This window comes from Lucilia sericata, unplaced genomic scaffold (genome assembly GCF_015586225.1).
Source record: "Lucilia sericata isolate MDLA Ls3-8-SP2 unplaced genomic scaffold, ASM1558622v1 Contig001622F_arrow, whole genome shotgun sequence".
In the NCBI taxonomy this organism is placed as follows: Eukaryota; Metazoa; Arthropoda; class Insecta; order Diptera; family Calliphoridae; genus Lucilia; species Lucilia sericata.
The window spans coordinates 1-23,100 of NW_023995537.1; the positions used below are offsets into that span (position 1 = coordinate 1).

At 31.3% G+C, this 23,100-nt stretch overlaps 1 long non-coding RNA gene across 1 annotated transcript; it reads right to left on the bottom strand.

Annotated features, from left to right (window-relative positions):
- Positions 1–2,807: 2,807 nt before the first annotated feature.
- On the bottom strand, positions 2,808–8,746 carry LOC119612191. Its single transcript, XR_005232114.1, has 2 exons — positions 8,485–8,746; positions 2,808–4,095 (listed from the first exon to the last, which is right to left on the bottom strand). It is a non-coding gene; the product is annotated as an uncharacterized LOC119612191 (long non-coding RNA).
- Positions 8,747–23,100: the final 14,354 nt, after the last annotated feature.

Here is a 23,100-nt window from a genome sequence, read left to right on the forward strand (position 1 = left end):
TACAAATACTATTATTTTATATAGAATCAGTCGAATTCCAGAAAAGAAAACAAGTATTAAGAGATTAATATTGATATTCGTTAATGACAAGTTGAACCACATTTTTACTTATCTGACCATCAACGACAATAATGCAGGTAATGTCACTCACATTGTCGGACACGATAAAAGTGTCCTTTGTTCGAAAAACACGTCAGTTTATGATTTAACATTGTCCTGTACGCATCATCGATGATGTCTTGAAGACTTGGCCAACAGGGTGGTAATGACAATAACAACATTGTTTATAGTTTAGATTAAGAATTTAATACTTATTGTTATTTTCTTTATATTAAGAAAGATTCTATTAAAATAATAAATATAAAAATATCAAAGTTTTCAAATGTCCTGATATCAAAATCTTACCCGAAACATATAATATTTTACGAAATTTGTTGAATCTTGTTAGATTTTATTCAGATTAAAACGATAGTTATTCTATTCATTAACTAAAAAATAACATATTTTTAAACTTAAAAGCCCAATACCTAACACGTGTATGATTTAAATTTAATATTTGTCTTGAAGACTTGGCCAACAGGGTGGTAATGACAATAACAATATTGTTTATAGTTTAGGTTAAGAATTTAATACTTATTGTTATTTTCTTTATATTAAGAAAGATTCTATTAAAATAATAAATATAAAAATATCAAAGTTTTCAAATGTCCTGATTAGGCATGCCAAACGGGAATTCCCGAAAATCCCGGGATTTTCGGGATTTGAAAGTACCGAAAACCGGGATTTTAAAAACTGAAATACCGGGAAATTTGGGGATTTGAAAATCCCGAATTTTTAAGTGTTTTTTCCGCTATTTTATACATTATAAACTATTAAATAAGAGAATTTTAAAAGTTTTTGGACTTAAGATGACTATACTAACTTTCAAGCTGAAATATCAAAAATAAAAAGGGCAACAAATAGGCATAGATACTATCGGATATATAAAAATAACAAGTAAGAAATTATTGGCGGGCGAGGACGACCATATAACCCCCTGCACCAGTTATGAGAGTAAAATGTGATTTAGTTTTCATAATAAATCATTTAAGTTGATTTATACCTCGCCTCCGATATATTTAGCAATTTATTGTTAAAAAACTATTTTCTGAAATATGCTTGGGGGAAGCCTTCACATGAGTCGATCCTCATAAAATTTGGAGGAAGAATTTACGGTTACATAAAATTTATTTATGCTGAATTTCATTACGGCACTTCTCTTTTTAAGCGAAATGAGAAGAAGCCCGATAACTTCAAAATTCATCAGGGTATTTAAGGACAGTATAAAACAAAAGCAATACTCCGAAGATACCCAATATACCTTCCCCACTAAGGTGGTATAGGGTATAAAAAGGGCAATAATCGGATATCTAATGGGTGTATTAGAATCTATAATGGAAGTCAACCTGTCAATAAGATGGCGAGATGATAATTCCCTTATTTGGGTTAGAGAACACGGCAAAAGCTGGAATTACTATGGAATTACTATTTCTCTACTGACCATTAAAAACCATATATCCGATATTCATCTCAAGACGAATGGTCTCATGAGTACATAGGTGCAGTACAGGAGCTCTATGTAGCCTCGTATGGATCCTCATTACGCATACTATCTAAATATTAGGTTTCATCAAATTGTAAATTATTTTATATTTATAAGATATAAGAAGCTTTTGCTCAAAAGTAGGTTTTTATTCTACTATTCAGTACCTGGGATGGAAAGATTTTTATTATAAGTACTTTGAATTAATTTGTTTTTCTTTTCACAAAATGCTTATTGGAAAGTAAACACCTTCTAAGTGTATTCATATTGCAATATGAAATAGAAAATGTTATTTTTGTCGGTGAATTATTAAGATTTTTTTGAATTTTTTTATATTTTTCGGGATTTTGAAATCCCGAAAATCCCGGGATCCCGATATCGGGATTCCGGGATTTATTTAAAAATCCCGAATCCCGGGATTTCTAAATATCAGTCCCGATTGGCATCCCTAGTCCTGATATCAAAATCTTACCCAAAACATATAATATTTTACGAAATTTGTTGAATCTTGTTAGATTTTATTCAGATTAAAACGATAGTTATTTTATTCATTAACTAAAAAATAACATTCCCTCTATTTTTAAACTTAAAACCAATGTTGCCCAATACCTAACACGTGTATGATTTAAATTTAATATTTGACCTTGAATAAATACAAACTTTATTCAAAAATCTACAAGGATAAAAGTTCAAAAATTCTAAAAATATTTGAGAGAAATAGTTTTTATTCGGCTAATTTTTAAACTGCTAAAAATATTAACAATTTAGCTAAGAAAAAATCAAAAAACGTGCTTGTGTTTTAAGACAGAATTTGAATATTGTCTACAAAACCAACTAAACAAGCAGTCCTACCATATTTGGCTGACACTGTCTTTGCTAGCATTGCTAAATATGTAGTCCAGTCCATGTTGCGTATACTTGATACCAAAATAATGTTTAATAATTACTACACATACGTCGTGTTGTTGTTATTATTATTATTATTGCAAAACTATTTATAATTTATTTAAATCGAATTTAATGGCTATATATTATTAATAAGCAATAATTATAAAATTGTTTACCTTTTTCGTTAGGATTTGTGATGTTTGCCTTCTTGCGATTCTTCCGCTTTAAAATTTAAATAAGAATATTTGAATATTTTGTTTTTCTTTTGTCGTTTTAGCTCTCGTTGTCGCTCTCTCCCTCTTTCTCGCACCTTGTTGGTTTTTGTGTTTTTGTTTTCTTTTTTTATATGTTTTCGTCGTAGTCGTTGTCAGGTTAGTTTATATGTAGATTATAGATTTGTGTTTGTGACTTTGTTTGTGTGTTTTATTTTGGTTTGATTCAACATAAAAGGGTTTTCTTTAGACAATTATAGAATATTAATTTAGTATTTTACTTTTGCAATTAATAATTGAATTTTTATTTAATTCGTTTTTAGTTGAAAATTTATTTTTTTATAAATTTTTTTCTTTTATTCTTAAATCGTTGATAATTATTCGTATTTATTTGAGTTATGTGTTTTTAAGAATTTCGTTTAAACAAAAATGTCCAACACCACGGGTTAAATAAACAATAACAAATGAATAAAAAAAATATTAAATAATAATTATATATGAACGTGCCGGCACCTGTCTAGGCGATCAATCTTTTTATTTTCGTATTATTTCTCTCTTTTATTTTTAATGTTGGTTTTTTTATTTACTCACTTGTTGTTGCTGGTTTTAAGATATACGACAACAAATTAAGTGATGCAATTTTTTATTTATTATTGTTGATTGGCGGCTGCTGTTGTTGTTGTTGCAATTCTGTTATTGTGAAGTGAGTGTAGCGGTTTTATTTTCTTTAATATTTATAAATATTAATGGTTTTTCTCACCATAAAACCTCAAAATAATTAAAAAATAGCTTTTTATTGTTGCTACTTTTTTCTATAGGTAGTATGACGTTGCTGTCGTTGTTGTTGTTTTATTTTCTTGTGGTGCAAATCGCAGACAATTCTTCACGTTTTATTTTGTGCTTGTTGTTGTTGCTGTTGTTAATTTTTGTTTTTTTTCTATTGATTTTCTTTTTGGGGTTCTTTTTTGTTTTTGTTTCTTAAGGCTTTAATTTGTGTTTTCGTTCGTATGATCGCTCTGCAAATTGTTAAATAAAATTTTGTGTTATTTTATTTTCGTTCGATAAAAAAAAGTTTTTTATTTAAAATTTCTTTGAATTCTCTTTCAAGTGCGCTCGCTCTTTTTTAAAACAGTTCAATTGTTTTAAGAGTAACAACTACTACGCCTCTATTATTTAGTTTTTGTTTTTGAATAAAACGTGTGTTGATCGTTCTCTAGTTCTGATGTGTATGTAGGCGGTATTTTTTATCGTTTAGTTTATTGTCTATTGTATCTCCACTGTTTCTGTTCTTTTGCAAACAATTTTTATTTTATAATTTTTTTTGTATCTACTTATAACTTTTCTCGATATGTATGAATTATTGTATGTGAACACAAAAGTGTGTATATGTTGTTGTTGTAGTTGAAAATATATCTGCAAAATACAATTACGAAAATAGATACAGTGAACCAAAAAAATATAAGAAATATAAAATAATGGCAAAATTAAACATAGTACATATACATTAATAGATACTATCTAAAGTCTTAAAAAATTAAAAAGGTTTCAGTCATTGGGCGTTTAATTCTATAAACTAGACAATGTCTAATCTATTGTCTATTATATCGACTAGTCTATTCTACAGAATCTAGTTTATCGACTACTCTTTTTTCTAGTTTATAGAGAGGTATTAGACTGTCTAGTCTATGGAACAATCTATTGACTAAATGGTCTTGTTTATTGCCTAGTATATTAATCTATGGGCTAATACAAGGTTAGGTTAGCATTAGGTTGATAGGATGATGTATAGTACATAAAATCGGCCACTATCTGGCCTGTTGAGCACTCGTTTTAATGGAAAACGTTTGTTTCGTAAAAACAAAAATCTAATATAGTGATAAATGAAGAACGTATTATTGTCCAATCACTCCAAAGATATTTGAAACTGACAATGGCAAAGAAAAGTGTTCCAGAGTTTCACTGTTCCACATGCCTGAATCCGCACGTTAAATTTTGCATAGTTTAGCACGTAATACTGTGTACTCAGATTCGCTCATTTTGAAGAGGCTTCTCGTCCTTCTCTTATCAGTGTCAGTCCATAATATCTTTGTGGTTCTTCGCACCGTTACATTATTCCAAGAAGCCGCTTGTAGCGTCCAATTGTTTTGCGTTGATTAGGTTAAATACCTCCAGCTCCCGTTCCTTTAAAACAAGTAAAGCTATAGCCCTAATTGCCTACTGGCTAATTGCCTACTGGCTGTCGGTTAGCGACGTATTTATTATTTTCCCATTTACGGATTCTGTTGAGGGCTAATAGAAATGAAACGTTAATTTTGAAAGTGATGAATATATTTGACCTCTAATATTTCATATAAAGCTCACGATATTTGTAGCGACTTTTAGCGGGTTTGAAACCCAACCAAACTAAACAATTTATAGTTTGTGATGACTTTGTTTCTATTTCTTAATCATAGTCTTATCAGTAGAATTATTCGCAATATTTCCAAAATAAAATTTAAGACTTTCATTGGAATATTTCTTTTTGATTTTAATAGAACTGATAATTAAAAATAAATGCATTGCAAACATTTGTATACAAAACTTTAATATTTTTTATAATTTTTCAAAAACCAGTTAATTATACATATATATATACACTGCATTGATGTCATTAATGAGTCAAATTCCCAAAAAAAATTTATATGTACAATACATATTGATAATAATAATTTCTGATTAGTTTTGCAAAAAATTTTTAGAAAAAATATATTATTTTAAAACTTAGTAATTGCTTTCTGATATGGAGTATTCCAAAAAATATGCAATTTCTCTTCGATTACTTTCAAAACAAAAATGTTAAGTAAAAATTAATAATAAATTCTACGATTGATCAAATACTAAACATTTGGGAAATTTTCCAATGGTGGGAATCTTCATATTATAATTTTTATGACGGAACTTTAAACCAAGATGACATTTAAAATTCATAAGAAATTTAATACACTTTAAGCCGAAATATTGGCCCTAAGAAGAGCACTGAATTAGCTATTGTCAGAATATCGAATGGAGATACAATATACATATACGAATATTTATCGACAGACTAATGGCATATCTTCTGAAATTAACTGGTTCTCAATTAAGCAACATGGCTAGTTTTACTATAGAATACTTCAAATTTGGTTTCCATGCTAGAAGACTTAGATTACACTAAAGTGACTTATGTCGAAGTTGTCAAGACGAGGAAGAATTATCAATCGACCACATTCGTTTTAAATTTGTTTTGCAACTTCTCGTTTTCTGTTCACGGATCATTTATAAATATACTATCAAACTCCTCATATTCAAGGAAGTTAGGAGAAGAGAATTTTACAATAACCCCCCAAATTTTCCAATTATTTTTTATTATTGTCATCAAATGTTTTGCAATTTTAAATATTATTTTTCTTTATAATATTTTTGTATTTAAGTTTATGAAATAAATGATAAATGGTTTGTAATTAATATTCCTTAAAGAATAATATACAGTGGGACACAATAAAAGATTAATATTTGAAATTGTCTATTTATACAGTTTGGTATTGAAAATGGTCCATGTTTCAGGTTCAAAATGGGAGTAAACATATTTATTTATTTATCTATCTATCTATCTATCTATCTATCTATCTATCTATCTATCTATCTATCTATCTATCTATCTATCTATCTATCTATCTATCTATCTATCTATCTATCTATCTATCTATCTATCTATCTATCTATCTATCTATCTATCTATCTATCTATCTATCTATCTATCTATCTATCTATCTATCTATCTATCTATCTATCTATCTATCTATCTATCTATCTATCTATCTATCTATCTATCTATCTATCTATCTATCTATCTATCTATCTATCTATCTATCTATCTATCTATCTATCTATCTATCTATCTATCTATCTATCTATCTATCTATCTATCTATCTATCTATCTATCTATCTATCTATCTATCTATCTATCTATCTATCTATCTATCTATCTATCTATCTATCTATCTATCTATCTATCTATCTATCTATCTATCTATCTATCTATCTATCTATCTATCTATCTATCTATCTATCTATATATCTATATATCTATCTATCTATCTATCTATCTATCTATCTATCTATCTATCTATCTATCTATCTATCTATCTATCTATCTATCTATCTATCTATCTATCTATCTATCTATCTATCTATCTATCTATCTATCTATCTATCTATCTATCTATCTATCTATCTATCTATCTATCTATCTATCTATCTATCTATCTATCTATCTATCTATCTATCTATCTATCTATCTATCTATCTATCTATCTATCTATCTATCTATCTATCTATCTATCTATCTATCTATCTATCTATCTATCTATCTATCTATCTATCTATCTATCTATCTATCTATCTATCTATCTATCTATCTATCTATCTATCTATCTATCTATCTATCTATCTATCTATCCGTCTATCTATCTATCTATCTATCTATCTATCTATCTATCTATCTATCTATCTATCTATCTATCTATCTATCTATCTATCTATCTATCTATCTATCTATCTATCTATCTATCTATCTATCTATCTATCTATCTATCTATCTATCTATCTATCTATCTATCCGTCTATCTATCTATCTATCTATCTATCTATCTATCTATCTATCTATCTATCTATCTATCTACCTATCTATTTGGGCTCTGTGTAAAACCTTACGTGGATAATCTAAAAGCAAATTTAGGGCTAGTAGCGCGGATCAGGCTCACTTAGTAAGAAATAATAATAAAGAAATAAGTAATAATAAGTTCAAAATCCTAATGCCTATGTTTAATTCGCTCTTCAGGCCCATTAATTAATTACAAAAAGAATATATATTTTTTTTTTGTTTCACTGTATTGCTATTGTAAAAGTCTCGTCATTTTCAGCTATTTTGGGTTGGTGATGATTAGTGGTGATCGCTTTAAATAAAAATAATGTTAAAATGAATTAAAACTATAGATAAATAATTCTTCCGCTTTGCCTTCCGTTAATTTACGATTCTGTTGATAGTTGTGGTTAATATTGTATTTGTAAGTATATGTATCTATGAGAGTACATCCATAAACAATTATGTTTATACACATGTATATTTGTAACTGTGTGAATGATGGTGACGTATCTAACAAATTATTTTCACACTATTATTTTTTTTTTTTTCTTGAAATTTTCAATATAACGTCGTCTGCGCCGCTGTCACTATTATTGTTGTTATTGTTGGTCATTATTTGGCTCATGCTATTCATTAATCTTTTTGCGATTTTCATATAAAATAATAAAAATTTGTTTTAATTTAAATTTCCGTTAATTACAAAATTTATGTACATAAGTATGTTTGTTTGGGGATTTTGTCACATTTGAAAATGTCTTTTAATTTAATATCAATATTTTAATTTTTTGTAAATTTAGTAGTTTATAATTTGAATTTTTTGCACATTGAATTCATACATATATTTTATACATATATATAGAACTGTAAGATATTTATATATGTATGCCCAATGTAAGAATATCTTGATATTTATTTATAAACACATACAAAATTTAATTTTAAAAAATATATGTATCTAAAAAATACATTTGTATATATATCTGTTACACAAATTGTAAATTCTATACAAAATTTTTCTTTTATATTTTCACTTTTTTTCTTTTTAAATATTGAAGAAAATCTTTGTTAAATAACCGTTTTATTATTTAAAATTTTTTCAAATTTGCGTATCCGTTTTTTTTTTTTTTTCGTTTGATACCTTTTAAAATTGACGTAATTCGTTTCGTTGCTGGTTGCTATTTTAATTTTTCTTTAAAATTTTACTTATAGATTTTTGTGAAGAAAATTGCTTTCCTCGTTTTTCTTATTTTATTTTCCTTTTTTAGTGAAAAAATAAAATTCAATCAATTGAACGTTTTCAAATTTTGCTTGCTTTTTAGATAAAAAACTCTTCGTACTTAAAAATATTTAAATTTAATCATTGGGCGATCAGAGATAGACTGATTTAGAAAAAGCAAATTTATTTTGTCATTTCTTTCGCAATGGCTGAACGAAATACACAACACACAAAAATTGTCTTCTTTTCAGCGTTTAGAGTTTTGCTTTTGATTTCCCTTTTTTAACAGTTTGCGCTCGCTCATTTCTCAAAAGTAGTATAAATCATTTAATTATTATTATAAATATATACAACAATTTATGCTCATTTTACTCTTTGTGTTTGAATTATTTTTTAACGATCTGAAATAGAAGAGCATTGCACTGTTTGCCTACATGCCGCCTCTAAACTTCTATAATGTGTTGCCAGATATGATATTTTATGGCAAGTCCGTAATGTTTTACAATTTCTTGAATTTGCACGTCCAAATCTTTGTATAGTTGTGCCCGTAATACTGTGGGTCCACATAGAATATGTACCATCATACTTACATCGGACATGGTCATTTTGAGGATGTTTCTCATACTCTCGTTAGGGTAATATAGGATGGATCTTTTGTGGTTATATCCCAATAGGCTACATGGAATTCTATATTTTTAATTCAGTTGAACGATTTTGCATTCGTCAGATTAACTTGCTCGAGTTTCCTTTAATGGTCCGTTACCCAAACTTGATATGATTAGACCTCTTTGATTAGACCTTATCACTTGATATCACTATAATTGCCATCTTTTGAATCTTATAAAGATAAGGAAATATGTACATATGTATGTACTACAAAATAGGGTTTTGATTTAACAAAAATTTTATAAGTTATATATTATTAACTTTAGAAATTTTTAATATTATTATTCCCATTTGGGAAAAATGTATTTCTCTGGCTACTCTATCTGATTCCCATTCATACACATGTTCAATTAGAGTTTTCTTGTTTGTTGTTGGGTATAAAATTTATCGCTATAGTTAGAAAGGTATTATAAGTTAGAGCTGATGTTTGCAACATCTCAAAACTGGCCGATGTCAGTTCGACTGCTATTGCGGTTTAGAAATTGTTTTTGTGGAAATAAATTGGTATATCGTGAAAAATTCAAAATATCTTAAGAGTCGGATGTTTTGAAGATTAATGTTTTGGTTTTGTAGGTGGAATGGTAATGACCATTGGAAGGCTCTTTATGGAGGTTGGTTATAGTTGTAGTTCACTGCACGCGAACTTTCAAGTTGTCGTTGTTGTAACAACTTAAACTATATAATTTTAATTTGGGGGTTCTGTATTAAGGTCCAAGACAAGCAACTGAGCTACTTCTACTTGATAAGTCCATAAATCCATTTGGTTAGTGAAGTTGGGTGGGCTGAACAGTTGAATAAGTGGTGGGTATCATGAGGTCTCTGACCACATGCTGGGCATACTTGAAGACGACACGGTCTATACGGAACAAGTGTCAGAGCAACTCTTATTTTCATCTCTATTTGAGCTATAGGTGGTGTGTGATCTCTAAGAACGACACTCATGCGGTAATCTGAAACCGCGGTATTGATGGCCTCTCTATGAATGTAGTTCAAAGCTGATCATTACATGATTCGGGGAAGCATCCAAATGTGAGGTGTAAATCTTGGGATGACTTCTTCGGTGACACCTCAGGAGGAACTTTTTAGTCAGCATGATATTATGTTCCTTGACTGGGAGGAATTTCGTTTCCTTGTGTTGGTGGTGCTCCAAGGTTATTTGCATGCACCCCTTTAGAGTTTTCATGGCAGCATTTAGACAGTTTTAAATATTTCTCCCCTTGGTATCACTCAGCTAGGGAGACCGCATTGAAGCAGCATTCTTAACCACTAAATGGGCATTTGTTTTAGAGGTAACCAACAAGGTTTCTTTGTTCATTTCGCACGTGCTGCCGGCTAGCGCTTTGATCTCCTTAATCTACTTCGCAATCTGTTCATAATTGCCGAGACATGAGCTGAGGAAGTAAACAGGCTGTCAATGGTTACCCCTTTAGTCGCTGTAAGTATTTGGACTCCATCGACTACTATTCGCCTAAATTCATATTTTTCTCCTTCATCCAAGTGGTGAAGCGTATTGATGAATACTTCGCTGGTGATAATTTCAGGTTACGTCCAGTGACGAAAGTGTGTATTTCTCCGAAATAACCATTGAAGTTGTTGTAGTAACAGTTCGACTGTGGCCGATAGTTCTTTCCTGGGGAAAAAACTTTCGGTTGATACAGCTGTCCCTGGATTGACAATCTTTGGCCGAGTATGACTCGGGTCGTTCCGGAGTGAAGATGTTGGTTAAAACGGACCACTATATATATGATATAATCGCCAAAAAATCTCTTCCAAATATTGTCAAGCTCGTTTTATACAAAGTGTCTTTAAAATTTCGATAATTTAAATATACTTATAGCTTATATAGGGTTATCATAAGTCGGGCATATCCGATTAAACATTCATACTTGTTTTATTTTTATATTTAATAAAAATAAAAACTGAAATTCTTTAGACAGTTTTAATTTAATATTTCTGTATTTGCCATTATGTTACTCTTACTCAGCTGTTCTGTTGTTAATTGTTGTTTGGCCAGTTCGTTTATTTTGTTGTTTTTTTTATATTTTCTTTTAATTTGTTTTTATTTTTTATTTTTGTTGTTGTAGTTGTTTTGGCAGTAACATTCTAAATAATTGGCTGGTTGGTTTGACGATTCGTATGAATGAAGTAATCACTTTATGAGTCATGCGTTTATTACTCGTATTTTGGCCTTTTGTTGTTTTTGTTTTTATTATTTTTATTTTTTTTTCTCTGCTTAAACGATGATATTCTTAAGAATTAACAAGAAAACACTCATCATTTTATTGCATTTGTTGCTGTTGTTTTATTTCTCTTAACAGTTCTAGTTATTTTAGCATTTTGCTGAATTTCTCTTTTTTACTCGTATCTTTGAGATCGTTTGTGTTTTGTTAAATTTTAGTTTATATTTGTTTTGTTTGCAATTTCTCTCAATATCGTTTAATATTTAACTGGGTGTGTTAATATCCGATCGTTTTGATGCTTATATTTTGTCTCCATTGTTACTACTTGTATTGTAGTGTTAAGAAGAAGAATAATCTATACAAATTTATTGCAACTTCCTCAAGAGCTATAAATTTAAGTATTATGTATTTCATTTGTCAATTTTTTCGTATATACATATGTACATATTTATAATCAATAACAAGAATTCCAGCAGTTTAGGCTCAATGTCCAGAATAACACTATTTCCTATTGTATTCTAAAAATGTATATAATAACAATAAATTGGACTTTTTACCTGTAATATTTTAATGTTTTTGTAGATGGGGCCTTTTGTTTTTTGTTAATAAAATCGCCAATTTTGGTCGGGGGAGTCCAATTTTTTTGTGGACATTTGTTTTTATGTAATACATTAGAATTTTTAGGGATAGTTAGGGCCGTTTGCGTTGTAGGTGACGATATGTAGCTGATGTTTTAAAACACTAAAAACATTTTAGTGTATTTTAGGAAGGTACTCTTATCTAAATATTCACCTAGAATTCACGATCACATAGAAGTTGGAAGAGCCTTTTCCCAGTCTTTGCAAATGTGACAGTTTTCATTGTGTACCTAGCACCCAGTGTCCTGTTATTACTGTTATCAACCTCGATAGGCGGGAGCCTATTTCGGTTTATAAGGTGTCCTGTGCGTTTATCATAGACCATAGACTTGGCCCATATGCTTGCAGTCTACATATATCAGCCTTTTGAAGAATCTAAGGAAACAGCTCTTGATAAAACCTAACGGAGTTGCTGCAGAAACGGCGTTGGAGATATTAAGAGCAGATTCCATTCTGGCAAGGTCATCTGCCCGTTCATTATAATAGTCCCTATGCGCAGGAACCCAAACAAGGTTAATGTCAGACAGTCGACCCAGCCTTGGATCCTTCTTGCATTGTCTAACTAATAGTGACGACGTAGTATAAGATATTGAGGTCATGTAGGTCCCTACAGGCTGTTATTATCGCAAATATTTCAGGCTGAAAAACAGTACAGTTGTTGTGAAGACGGTACTTACCCCAGCCTGTTGATTTTAGAACCATATGTAAAGATTCTGGTGGTATATTCGCTCGGTAGGTTATCCCTACAAAGTCCATGTGTGGATACATTGCCGGGTGGTTGGTACAAGATTGGATGTAGTAGGCTTAAAATCTTAGCGTGTCCAGTTATTGAGTAGCATCAAAACATTAGGCATAATATCGCTAATCTCGTCTGGGAACATTCTTGATACCTGTATCGCAACATCGTCAGCTTAAGCAACGACTTTTATCCCTTTGTTGTCCAGTTTAATAAGAATTGAGTTAACAACGATGAGCCAAAGCAGTGGAGAGATTACGCCGCCTCGTGTATCTTACTTGGACTTAACGTTGTTACCAAGACTTGCAGTAACAAGTTACTAACCAGTTGCTGATATAGATTAGCAAAAGCTTGTTGAATTGCAGTATTTATGTACGTTATTGAAAGTACGTTCTATGTCTAAGAAGGCTCCCATATTATATTGTTTAAATCATAGCTGTAAAATGATGATTAATAATCGTAATCATTATTAATTAGATTATTTTTATTAAAAAAGTAAAATTAATGATTAATTAACGATTATTAAGGTAGGCATGTTGACTAGTTGAAAGCCGTCGTTGCCAATTATGACATCCATAAGAATATTTTTGGACAAAATGAAACTGATAGAGTCCTTAAATGTTGTAGGAACTACTATGGTATAAATATGATTATTTAAGGAAAAAGGGGGCGGACTAACAGTATGGGGCGTGGCAATTCCCATATGAATTAAATACACAAATTCACTTATCTGGGAAACTATTAGAGTTAGAATCTTTTTTGAAGAACTTTAACTTGAAGAACTTTGCGTGAAGAACTTTAACATCCATGTAAACATTTGGGAATAATAAAATGGCGGACTACCAATGGGGAGAGCAGAACCTCCCATATGAATTAAATACAAAACTTCGTTTATTCTGGGAAACTAATAGAACTAGATTCTTAAAATATTGCACGAAGAACTTAAATACTCATCAGAACATTTTAGGAAAATAGGCGGCCTTTCACTAGGGGGAGAAGGGTGTTTGGAACCCCCATATGAATAAGTTAATTTGAAAGGATTATGTATATACATCAAATCCGAAGAAATACACCTAGGCCTCTATCGGTCCTGTTGTGTTGTCCTTAAACAGCGTCTCAGGTGGGAATCGAACCCACCACCTCCGGTCTACCAGACTAGAACACTAACCTACCGGAGGCCACCCCATATGAATTAAATAGAAAAATTCGTATATTTGAGAATTATAGCTAGAATCTTCTTATTTTATATTTTGAATCTTCACATTTGTAAGTTTGTTTGTTTATAGACTGATAACGACTGGACCGATTTTCCTAAAATTATCACAGTGTCTTCCTGTATGGCGAGGTGCCACGCCCACATACAAAATATGTATTAAAAGTCGCATATCTCAGAAAGTACAACAGCTAGAGTCATATATATGGGGATAGTATGGGTGGGATAGATCTAATGGGCGTGGCACCTCCCAAATGAAGAAAATCTTATTTATTTATTTATTTATTTATTTATTTCGCCAATGAAATTACAATTTCTTACTGGCTAATTACAATTGATTTAAAACATTAAATAAGATAAAGCATAATAATACTAATAATAAAACTAAAATAATAATGTTACTTTAGTAGGGAGGATATTGATTTAAAAAGTTTAGGATGCTTGTTTTGATGACTTTTGGATCGGTTGAAAAGTCGATATGATTGTATAAGTTGTTGACTTGAGCACACATTCTACGCATCGGATCAAAGTTGGCGTAATTTGAACGGAAGTATTGTAGCTTAAGTGGAATATAATTTCTTGTTGGACGAATTGGGACTATTAACTCGATTTTACGTAGTAAGATCTCAGAGTCAATTACTCCATTCATTAGATTACTTATGAATGATATGTTCATACATATTCTCCTACTTTGTAGAGAGGGAAGTTTAATGAGAGCTAAACGGCTTTCATATGATGGAAGATTAATGTTAGGATTCCAAGGAAGTTTTCGAAGACAAAATAAAAGAAATTGCTTTTGTACGGATTCAATTTTCTTAATATGGATTTCATATTGAGGATCCCATACAACTGAAGCATATTCTAAAATAGGTCTTACAAGCGACGTGAATAATTGTTTTGTGACGTAAGGATCATCGAATTCTTTTCCCCAGCGTTTGATAAAACCTAATACACCTTTTGCTTTATTAACAGTTTGGGAAATGTGGGAATTGAAACACATTTTGTTATCGAGTAGAACGCCAAGATCAAGGAACACATCAACTTTATCTAGTTGATAGTTATTTATCGAGTAGCTACAGACTACTGGACTTCGTCTGAAGAATGTCATTTGCTTACATTTTTTCAAATTCAAATCCATTAAATTCTCATTACACCATTGGCTAAAATTGTTTAGATCTGCTTGGAGTAAGGAACATTGGTTGGAATGGTTCAAATTAAGGAAAAGTTTGACGTCATCGGCATACATTAATATATTGGAATTCGTGATGCAAGATGGTAAATCATTTATGAATATTAGAAATAATACTGGACCCAAATGACTACCTTGAGGGACCCCGGATATAACTGGGATGGTTTTCGATGTACATCCTCTAAACGATACACATTGATATCTGTTTTTAAGATATGAGGAAATCCAATTGAGGAATATAGGTGTAAGTCCAAGTTTGTCTAATTTGTAAAGCAATAGGTTATGATTCACCTTATCAAATGCTTTACTGAAATCCGTGTAGATAGTATCAGTTTGATAGCCGGCATAAAAAGATTTGATCACGGAAGTTGTAAATTCTAATAAATTAGTGGTGGCTGAACGTCCTTTTTTAAATCCATGCTGGAATGGTGACAGAAATGTTGAAACTTGGTGTGACAGTGTTTCTGTGACTATCTGCTCAAAAAGTTTTGGAATAACACTTAATTTGGCAATACCTCTATAATTGGAAATGTTGGATCTGTTTCCGGATTTGAACAAAGGAATAATATATGATTTTTTCCAGAAATCAGGAAAATAACCGTTGGAAAGTGATGCATTAAAAAGGTATGTTAAGGGTGAAATAAGAGGATATATACAGTTCAGTAGAACACAACTTGGTATACCGTCAGGACCATATTTATCGGAAAATTTTAATTTTCGTATAGCCAAGAGTACAGTGGATGTGTGTATTGTTGGACAGTGGATTGGAGTTGCCTCTAAGATTGAATATGGATAATTTGATAATATATTTAGTGACTTCTTTGAATAAGAAGAGGAAAAGAAATCAGCAAACATGTCGCAAATCTCCGAATCAATTGAAGATTCTGAATCTCCGGATTTCATCATGGAAGGATATCCAGATATCCGACGTTTCGAATTAACGAATTGATAAAAAGATTTCGGATTGTTTTTGAAATTTGTCTTTACTTTAAAAATATAATTATTGTAACACTGGATATTTGCCAAGTTGAAAGTTGATCTGGATATTGAGTATTTCGCGTAATCAGTAGATAGGCCGGATTTCTTGTATTTTTTATAGTATTTATTTTTTAAGTTTTTCAGTGTAGTGAGCTGCTTTGTATTCCATGGTGGGCCATTTGGAATTATTAGTTTTCTCATCGGAATAGATAATTTAAAACATTTAAATAGGACGTCGTAAAAGTTATTTAGAATTAGATCGATGTTATATGGACTTAAGTTTTTGTGAGAATCATAATCGAACCAATTCTCTGATGAGAGTAGGCGATTTAACTTGGAAAAATCAGCTTTCCTAAAGTCAAAGACTTTTTCTTCTTTCGGAACTAGTTTTGCCGTTATTTGCATATTAATATTTGAACTAATTTCAAGTGTAGGGTGATAAACATCTTCTGGAGTCGAAAGTGGATCTATGCGTTGTATTTTAAATTCATCTGGGCGATCAACAAATACTAAATCCAGTGTTTTACCATATAAATTTGGTATGCTATTTATTTGAAAAAGCGCCAATTCTGCAATGGAATCAATAAAGTCTAAACTTGATTCCGAGTTTATTGATGGACTTAAAAAACTTGAATCCGGAGTTTTAGACCATATTATGTTAGGAATATTAAAGTCTCCTAAGACAATAATTAAGTCATCGGGTTTGGATAAATTTACTACGAGCTTTATCGCTGTAGAGTGTCGTTCATATATTTGGATACTTGATGCAGGAGGAATGTATGAGCATGTAATAAAGATAGTCTTTAATTTAGTTTTAACACACGTTGCAATGAATTCGATATCATGGACTTCATTAAGGATTATTTCTTCGGAAGGAAAAAGAGTTGAAACTGCAATCAAAACTCCGCCACCTTCCTTTCCTACTCTATCACGTCTATAAATTTGGAATTTACTGCACATTATTTCGGAGTTGTGGATTTTTCTCTCAGGTTTGTCTCGGAGCCATGTTTCTGTAAGGACTATGATGTTTTGCTCAATGTCAAAGCTTTGTAGGAAAAAGGACTTCAATTTTGAATTCAAGCCACGAACATTCTGATAAGCGATTGCAACTAATGGAAAATCAGATTTATTCAGTTTTTTGGAGCATAGTCAGCAGCCTTAGGAAGGGTAACGTTATTATCTTCCCGATAAATAAATTGCCGAACTATTGTGTTTTTTGGCCAAAAATTTGGGTGTACCAATTGGTCAAAAATAGTCTCTGGCACAATAATTTTGAATGATGCTCTATTACGGGCATTAATCTTATAGATTTGAATATCATTATATAGCTCCAATCCGAGATTGTTTCTAATGTAGAAGTCAATATCATTAGCGGTTGTATCTAGCGCAAATCGGGTAGCAAATATAGTTTTCTTAGGAGGAATAGTTTTTAGAGGCTTGGGCGTAGCAACGGTGTCAAACGTATTTAATGATTGGTTGTTAACACTTGTACTTATTGCAACATTTGAGGAGTTGGGCGGTAAAGGGGTTTGTACCGGAAGATAATTATTGGATATTTGTTCGTTAGGATGAAGTGCATTCAATGATAAGCTTTGTGAGGGAAATACTAAAGGATTCGAACAAGAGGGAGCCGTATTTACGGTCTGATCAGAAACAACGTTCGCGTAAGTTGGGATATTCGAAGATGAAAATGCAGTAACGTTAAATGGATTTGGAGTTAGACCTAAATTAGTTTGTTTTTCATTCATTTGTTGGGTAACGGCAAACTGATTAGTAGGATTAGGATTTATGGGTTGAGTAACGGCAAACTGGTTAGGAGCTGCAACATTTGAATCTTTAGGAGATGTTGATGATGCCTTAGTAGTTCGTTTGCGTTTTGGTTTCGGAGAGACAGCGAAATTGTCTAAATTTGTGAATTTGGAAAATAGTTCACCATATTTAGACAATTTTCCTTGTAAAGTTGAAAAATCTTTCTTAATTTCATCAAATTCTGTTTTGTAACTTTTGAAAAATTTATAAAATTCAATACCAATTATTCTACAGTTTGGACAAGTCCATTGAATATTCTTGGTTTTATCGGATAGTGCATCTGCATCACGAGCTTTAAGTCCACTACATTTTAAATGGTAGTTTCCCAAGCACAGCCAACAGAACACCATACGTTCATCACCAGAAATATTACAGTTTCTACTTATACAGTCCATATCAGATATTATTCGATTGGCAATATTGCAGATAATTAGTACAGACACAAACCTAGGATTTGTTCTAAATAATGCAATTAGAACAGAGTGGCAATACCGTGAAGAAAACAAACAATAGTAGTTTGGTAACTTTATCAAATTGACAATTAAGGAAAAACGGAACAAAATATAAATGAAAATCCAAAAACAAATTGTATGGAAAAATAAGAACTTGAATATTTTTATAATGTTGTTGTTGTTGATCGAAGAAATAAAACAAATAAAATAAGGCTTTATTTAGAAATAATACAACACAACTTGATCATTCACTTGTATAGAATATTCAGAGGAATACTTAGCTTTTAGACAGGTTATCAGGAACTCAGTTTTATTAATGATTTCACCAATTAAAGTTTAACAAAATCGGAGCACAATTAAAATCACGACTGAACTAGACCAGGGTTACCATTTTATACCTGGTTAAATTATTATACCTGAGAAAAAAACAGTTATAGTTCTGAAATTTTGTCGGAATCACTTTAGTGTCAATATGAGTATAAAAAATGGGTAGACTAGTAATAGGGATCGTGGCACCTCCCGTATGAATTAAATACAAAAATTCGTTTATTTTGATAACTATTACAGCTAGAATCTTCAAATTTTGCGCGAATAAGTTTAACGTTCATGTGAATTGGGACGCAAAATGGGCGGACTTTAATTAGGGCGCTTGGAACAAAACTTTCAATTTAAATAGTTTTTTGCTTCTCTTATAAAATATAAAAAAATGTTATAGGGCCGTTTGTGTTTTAGGTGACGATATGTATATCGTTTTTAAGGTAGCAAAGCACACTGGGTATAGCTAGTCAAATATAAAAAAAGATTGTTTCTACAATTATAAATACTAATTAAATTTGTTTTTGAAAATTCATTACCATTTTTCATTAGAATTTCAAAATTCCCATCTATGGTTGTATGCTACTAACACCTTTTGCAGATTAGTCTAATCCAACAAAGTGCCCCTGTGCTAATCCTACCGACATTGTAAGCGAAGTTCAGACGGGAATAACAAATGAAAAAAGGAATAAAAAAACAAAATGTAATAAATGTGCATTTAATTTTACAATAGGATAGGAATAATAGTGATCTGAATCGGATGCTAGTTGTATGATCTTCATAAAATGTTCTAACTATTCGTTTTAATTATACCATTCGCATTAACAAAAATTAAAATTTATTCGTTTTAGAATTTGCATTCGCAACCATCCCCAATAAATAGAGTTATGAATTGCTTCATACAGAGGATATGAATTGTTTCATGAAAGCACTAAACAATTTAAGATTTTTTTTGGCATTTTAAAATCAATTTTTTCTATCATTATTTTGGATGAAATTTAGTATTCACATTATACCTAAAAGCATGGAATTAAACACGATATTTTGCATCTCTATCGGTCAAGAACTGACGGACTTAGAGAGGGTCAACGTTGGACATTTTGGTCATACAGGGTTTCATTTAAATGAGTGTAGCTTTTCAACTATTGGTCCTAGCAAATATTGTCCAAGGAGTTCAGATAGCTATTTCTTCATTGTTTACAAATTTTATTTTTTTAATTTTAAATTTTTTTTAATATATTTTTTTAATTGGCCCTTTTTTGCTTAAAAGAAAAATTATACAATTTCCTTTAAGGGCTTTATAGTCTCATAATGGGATATCTATCCACAAAATTATTTTTAAACTCAGGAATATTTTTTTTTTTTTCAATATTTGGCACTTAATTTGCCCCTAAAAGTGGACAAAAAAACGTCCATTTTGAAAAAATAGGAGAAAATAAGGTGCCAAATATTTGAAAAAATTTATTCTTGAGATAAAAAATATTTTTTTTATAGATATCCTAGGACCAATAGGTGAAATGTTACACTCATTTGAATAAAACCCTGTATGGCCAAAATGTCCAACTTTGACTCCGTCTGACTCCAGGAGTTCTTGACCGATAGAGCTGAAAATTTGTGTCTGGCCTACTATCCCATAGTACTAACCTTGGTGCAATCGGAAGACATCGATTTTAAAAGTTGGGTCACTTGACCCAAAAATGTTCATATTTTCATTATTATGGAAGTTGTTATGAAAATAAAAGTGGTCTTTAAATGTTCTTTGACGTCATTGATTCCAGTTAGGGTTTTGATCGCGCATTTTTTAATCGTCAAAATATTAAATCTCGAGTAATATAGTAGGTTAGGTTATTGAGGCAGCCGGCCATTTGATCGACTCACTTGGGTCCTAATGGTCCCGTTGTGATATCCTGTAACGGATTCTGCGAAAAACAAAAGCTATGGGACATTACATGTCCGTGATTGATGTGGTATTAAACCAGCCAGAGGCACGAATAAACGATTCTATCTTATAAATGTCTATATTAGATGGAGCTGCAAGTTCATGCAATGCTGGACTGCCTAGAAACGCAGTCCTGATATTTGCCAGGGCAGAACAGAAGCAAAGGAAGTGTTCTACGGTTTCCTCTTCATCCTCACTATGACAACTCCTGCAATAGTCATTGTATGGAATATTTAGTCTTCTTGCATGTGCACCTATAGTACAGTGCCCTGTTAGGATGGCTAACAGTATACGTAGTCTCATCCTGGAAAGCCCCATCAAACAGAAAGACCTTCGCTCATCGTACAGAGGCCAGGTCATTTGAGCAGTGGGTCAGTGATGACCATCTGGTCTGAGCAGACCCATAAAGTTCATGCTGAATAATGGCTTTACAGCATGAAAGCGGGACACCAACTAAAGTGTCAGTATCCCTTATGTGAAGGCGGGAACCAGTTTTTGCTAGTTCGTCCGCTTTTCTATTTCCGGGAATATTAGAGTGACCCGGTACCCAGAGTAGTTCCAGGCACGAATGGTTCGCCATCTCGCCAAGAGACACCCGACATTCCCGAAACAGTCTGGATGTCGTGTAGACACCAGATAATTATTTTATAGCAGGTTTACTGTCAGTACAAATTTGAATATTTCCATTGCATATTCTATAGTACCTCATCCAGTTAACCTCTCTTTTAATAGCAGAGATTTCAGCCTGTAAGACGCTACAGTAGTTGTCTAGCCTAAAACACACCGCCTTTTTAAAGCGGGGGATAAAGAAACCACCGCCCACACCTATTGAGGACTTCAGTTCAGATCATCAGTGTAGATGTCAAGTGTTGGATCCTCTGAGAAGGGTGGTTCGTCTTAACTATGAATCTTTTGTTCGGAAGGAGCGTGGGAGAGCGGTAATCAATATTCTCGGGGATGCAATTCGTTTTCCCCAGGATAGAAGCATGACCATTAGGGTGGGTCGAAAATAGGCTTTTCTCTCAGATCAACTTCTAATAGTGAAATATTGACGTCAAATGGAAGACTGTAAAACAATGTTGCCCAAAATTACGATTCCCTATCACGCGAGATAGGGCAAGAAATTTCTGCTGACGTTGCGTTGACTCACATACACTATAAGCTTACTTGTGTATTTTCTTATTTGAGCATGTGTAAGTTGATTATCTCTCAACTTGGAAAACAAAATCAACTCAGTTGCTGATCAGCATTTGTCGAAGTAAGATCTGTACGCAACTTTTTTAAAATCCACACAGAAATACAACAACAAAATTTTGAGAAAGCCGAATTTATGTAGATGAATGAGAGAGCACAGCTGATAGTTTTTTATATATGAACTTTAATGTACGCTGTTGTCAAAATCAATAATATCAATTTGACAGTTAGAATATACTTTTTAGTTTGCAGTCATTTTATTAGTACAGTTTTATTTTGGGTTAAACTTTGTTCTCTGCTGCTTTACCAATACAAATTAATGTGTAACAGTATGTGTATGGGCAGCACTGCTGTAAAATATTATTCAATTATTTTGAAGGTAAGAGCGGTATTTAGAGGGTTAATGATTTTTAATTTCGGAAATATGATCAGAATTAACTTTCCAGGGACTCGGAAATAATAATCGCAATTTACTTGATCAAAATTAAGCAACAATTGGTAATAATATAATTTTTACTTAATTATTGGCAAAAATTGCCTTTTTCCCGAAATCCTTCAAGTTCACATCGCAGGTACGGTAAAACTGTTTTAATTCTTATATATATCCTTTATAATATTCAGTATAGAAAATTTAAATTTATAAAAATCCATTTAACAAAAATTTTTAAAGTTTGAAAATGGAGTTTTGGAGATGCACAGACGAGTAAGCGTTATCGAATTTGAACAAAAATTCGTAAATTCACATTTATGAATCTTATAAAGATAAACATAATATTTTTCTGTAAAATTTTTTAAAACTAAAACAAATATTCTTATATTTACTTTTATGTGTCTTCAGAATCACAAAATTCTAATGAAAAATTTTAATAACTCAAAACTTTTTTAACCAATTTTGACCATGTCGGTTTGGCTTCCATATCCCTGCTGCATGAAGTCTAACTGCCGAGTAATATAGTAACTGAATACTGATTGAGTTCATAATTAAGCAGTTATTTATGATTTTCGATTTATTCTTTCTCGTAGATACATATGTATATTCCTGTATATTAAGTATAAAAAATCTTAGTTTCTGTATCTAGTTGTATATTCTTTATTTATAATAAATGTACTTTCTTAATTAATGTATCGGGAAATGTTTTTTGTTTTTTTTTAATAAATAATAAAATATTATATAAATGAAAATAAATTGTTCTTTTGTATTTTAAAAAAAGATTATATGAAAATATGTA